The following is a 5,016-nucleotide window of genomic DNA, read 5'->3' as shown; positions in this document are numbered from 1 at the left end:
AACGAAGTCATCTGTCCCTTCGGGTAGGGACAGAACACGTGCGCTGCACAAGGCTTGCTTTAACGTTTGGAATGCAGTCTCTTGCTTTTCACTCCAACAAAAGGGTACACCTTTTTGTGTTAGAGTGGTTAAGGGTTTGGCAATTTTGGAAAAATCCTGGATGAATCTCCGATAATAGCCGGCCAGACCCAAGAATTGACGGATTTCTGTGGGTGTCTTCGGTGCCGACCAATTCTCTATTGCTTTGATTTTGGAAGGGTCCACGTGTATACCTTCCTCGCTAACCACGTGGCCAAGGAAAGTTACCTTCCGAATCCAGAATTCGCACTTGGAGAATTCCGCGTACAACTTTTCGGATCTAAGGGTTTCCAACACTAACCTTAAGTGTTGTTTGTGATCTTCTTCACTTCTGGAGTAGAAAAGTATGTTTTCAATGAACACGATGACGAACTTGTCTAAGAAGGGACGACACACCCAGTTCATCAGGTCCATGAACACTGCCGGTGCGTTGGTTAGACCGAACGGCATCACTACGAATTCTTAGTGTCCATACCGAGTCCTGAAAGTTGTTTTGGAAACATCACTCTCATGAACTCGTAGTTGATGGTACCCTGACCTAAGGTCTATCTTTGAGAAGTAATTGGCTCCCTAAAGTTGATCGAAGAGGTCATCTATTCGAGGAAGAGGATATCGGTTTTTGACGGTCAACTTGTTCAGCTCACTGTAGTCGATACACATCCGAAAGGATTCATCTTTCTTCTTCACAAACAAAACCGGAGCTCCCCAGGGTGAGGAACTCGGTCTGATGAACCCTTTGCTGAGCAACTCGTTGAGTTGGCTGGATAACTCCTGCATTTCTGCTGGAGCTAAGCGATATGGAGACTTGTCTACGGGGGTAGCTCCAGGGATTAGGTCGATGCGAAACTCAACTTGACGTTCAGGAGGGATTCCCGGGAGCTCTTTGGGAAAGACGTCAGGAAAGTTGTAGACTTTGGGGATGCTCGCGAGGTCTTTAACTTCCTGTTTCTCATTAATGACATGGGCTAGGAATGCTTGGCACTCCTTTCGCAGAAGCTTTTGAGATTTGATGTAGGAAATGAAACGAAGATTGGAGTTAAGCTTATCGCCATAAATCATGAGAGTCTGACTAGAGGGGAGGTTGACACGGATGGCTTTTTCATAACAAAGGATATCAGCATGATTGGGACTCAACCAATCCATGCCAAGGATAACATCAAAGCTCTTTATGGAGACTGGCATAAGATCAATAGGAAAAGAATGATCGTTCAGGGTAAGGGTACAACCTATAAAGATATCGCTAGCGTTTTCTTTCTCACCGTTAGCCATCTCGACGGTAAATGTTTCGGTTAATGGTTGGGGATTATGTTTAAGGAGGCATTTGAATGAATGGCTAACAAAACTACGTTCAGGACCAGAATCGAAAAGGATACTAGCATAAGAGTTGTCGAGAAGGACGTACCCGAGACAACGGTGGGGTCGGCGACTGCCTCCTCTCGTCCCATGGCTAGGACTCTGCCGGTGTTATCAGATGTCGCCTTCTTGGGGAAGTTCCTCTTGAAATGCCCAACTTCTCTACAATTGTAGTAGGCCTGACCAACACCTGCTCCGGAAGATTGATTGGCTGATTGGGCTGGTGCTTTGCAAAATCGAATCGTATGCCCCTTTTTACCACAGTTGGTGCATGACAGTTCATGGCAGGGGCTGGGGTTATGGTGATATTTACACTTGTTGCATTGGGGAAGGTTACCAGCATACCTACTAGTAGGTGATTGAGCTGTGGATCCCACGGCAGAAGTAGCAGCAGCAGCAGGAATAGTAGCAGCATGGACTGCTACAGTCTGTTGTTTCTTTGAGGATCCTTGGGAAGGCTGACTCTTCTTTTTCTTTCAAAACTTTCTTTTCTCACCACTCCTCTTAGTCGGTTCAGGAGTAGTGGTTGCTTCATCGTGGTCGCCACTGTGGTCAATCAGAGTCTGGGCTAAGCTTTTGGCACTATCATATGTATCCGGCCTCATAGATAAGACATTTCCTTTGGTCGGTTGGGTCAGCCCCCAGATAAATCTCTCGATATTTTTACTCTCCAGGGTAACCAATCCCGGACAGAGTAGCGCTAGGTCATCAAATCTAGAAGTGTAGGCGGCGATATCAGAACCTTTCATCTTCAGGTTCCAGAGCTCATGCTCCAGCTTCTGTATTTCTCCCCGAGGGCAGTACTAAGCTAGAAGAAGTTCTTTCATGGCTTCCCAACCCATAGCATTGGCTACAGGTAGAGTTAAGGATTTGACTCGGTCGTTCCACCAAGTCAAGGCTTTATCAGTGAAGGTACAAGCGGCGAACTTCACCTTATCAGACTCCGAACAAGCATAGATTTCAAAGATAGATTCGATTTTCTCGAACCATTGGGTGAGGGAAATGACATCTCCAGTGCCATCGAAGGACGTGGGTTTCACGTTCATGAAATCTTTATAGGAACACTCCTTTCGGTGTCCTTGGCTACCTTCCTGGTTTTGGGGCTGGGGACCACCTCCTGAACCACCGCGGTTCATTTGCGACATGGCGGCTGCTACTACGGCAGTAACAGCTGCCTAGAACATTACAGGATCAAATTGAGGAGGAGGTGGTGGCGGAGGAGGATTTTTGTTCTTTGAGCTGGGTCTCTTTCTTGGAGGCATCTTGATCTATAACGATCAGGAAAGAGAGGATGGTAAGTCCTCTGAATTGAATCAAGAGATATGACAGATATTGAATTCTATTAAGCGATAAAGCAGGAATGAGTTATCAAAGCAGATAAATTATCGTTAAAAGAATGATCGAGGAGCAACGCTAGAATGAGGATTTCTATAATGAAGTTGGCACTAGAAATACTCCCATAGTATTTCATGATTTGTTGAGACGACGGCTCGTTGTTTTTGGGTATTGGGTAAGTTTTAGGCATGCCGCATACTACAGTCACTCCCAAGCACATGTTGGCCATGTCTCGAATGAATATGGTTGGCCAGGCTATATTGATCCTAGACACGACTACATAACTGCCCAGGTTTAACCGCAGCGTACAACACCCATTTACTTATGTTTTGTTCTACTTGTAGTTACGGATTTCGACGGTTAGGTATACTTATATATTTTTGAAAATACTTATATTTTAAAGTATACTTTTAATTCAGAGCACTTAGGCCCCTTAGTGTTTATAGTCTTATACCATGTAAGGTTTGGTATACTTAGTTCACTATAAACAAGGGCTCTGATACCAATCTATCACACCCCGAAACCGATGGCGGAAAAGTTCCGGGGCGGAGGACATCATGAATATCACAACTGTAGATGTTAGTTGTAAAAGTCGAATAGTTTGTCTTGTAATGATTCGCATTTTGTATGTTATTTTACTAAGTCAATTGTAAATGCGAAGTGTAGCATGCGAAGTTTCATAGTATAAGACTTAGTATACTTTTTGTGAGTTCCCTATAAATAGGGACTTAGGCTTGAAGTTGAGGACACAATATCGAAACACATAAACTCTCTTCAGCTTATTCTGTAATCAGTCTTAATAAAACGAGATCTGATTAATATTTACTTCGTGTGTTCTTTATCATTCTTCATTCAAATCTATTATTTCGCATCTTAATTCTCGATAACAATTCTGATCAATTGGTATCAGAGCGGGATTCAAACTGCTTAGATCTGATTTTCGTATAAGAATCATTTGTTTTTTGAGTTACAAAATTCACTCAAAATTTTCCGCGCAATTTTGGTTTTGAAAATCACTTTTGATCTTCATATTTGAATTGATTCTGCATTTGAATTGTTAAGGTGAGTATTCGATTAGCTATTTTTGATCAATTCGTTTGATCGATTTCTGAAATTCATCAAGTTCTCAAGTTTTCATAAATTTTGTTTGTTCATCAATGGCGAACTTCAACATGAACACAATGACTTCTTTCTCTCATTTGCTTGGTTCTTCAACCAAAATTCCGATGTTGATTCCAGAATACTATGATCAGTGGGCTGATAGAATGGAAGATTACTTAAATGGAATTGATGAAGAACTTTGGAATTGTATTGATGGAACAGTTCAAGCTCCTGCAAATGTTCAACAAATTGGTTCATCCACTAGATCTCCTGATGTTGAAGATCAACGAAAACGACTGAAGGATAATGAAAAGAGGTGCATGAGGGAACTAAGAGGTGCTCTTCCTCCTGTGGTTTACAATTACATTCGTAGTTGTAAAATAGAAAAAGACATATGGAATACTCTAAAAGAGAAGTATCAAGGTAGCGAAAAGACGAAGATCAATTCTGTGAAGCAATGTCTGATTGAACTGAAAGAATTCAGACAAAAGGATGCAGAAACTCTCGAAAGTTACTATGATCGTCTGAATGAGCTTGTGTTTCGCTGCAATAGGTATGGTATCACTAGATCTATCATGGAATTCAATTTAACTTTCATTATGGGACTTCGCAAGGAGTGGCGAAGTGTGAGCATGATGATTAAGAATCAAAAAAGTTTTGATACAACCAAATTGAATGATCTCTACAATCAACTGAAAACACATGAATCTGAGGTCTCAGAAATGTATGAAGAATCAAAACTAGTTATTGGTGGTCCTTTGGCTCTAGTTTCAAAGGTATCAGAAAATGATGAAAAAGATGGATCAGATGATGAAGGATTTTTGATTAATTCCGATGATGAAGCTGTAGCATTCTATTCAAACAATAGAGTTAAAAAGTTTTTCAAAAAGCCTTTTTATCCAAAAGGAAAGATGAATGATGCGAAGAATGTTACCACAAGGACTGGAGGGGATGAGAGGAAGAAGATGGAGAAAATTGAGGAAAAACAGAAAAATGCGAATGAAGAGAAAAAGTTGAAAGGTGATTCAGGAATCTATTGTCATTATTGCAATGGTGCGAATCACTTCGCAGCTGACTGCATGTTGCGAAAGAGAGAAGAGAAGAAAGAAAAAGTCAAAGATGAGGCATACTATTCTGAGAAGATTGAAG

Source organism: Lactuca serriola, chromosome 4 (genome assembly GCF_051521515.1).
Source record: "Lactuca serriola cultivar US96UC23 chromosome 4, Lser_US96UC23_V15, whole genome shotgun sequence".
In the NCBI taxonomy this organism is placed as follows: Eukaryota; Viridiplantae; Streptophyta; class Magnoliopsida; order Asterales; family Asteraceae; genus Lactuca; species Lactuca serriola.
This window is presented reverse-complemented; position numbering follows the sequence as displayed.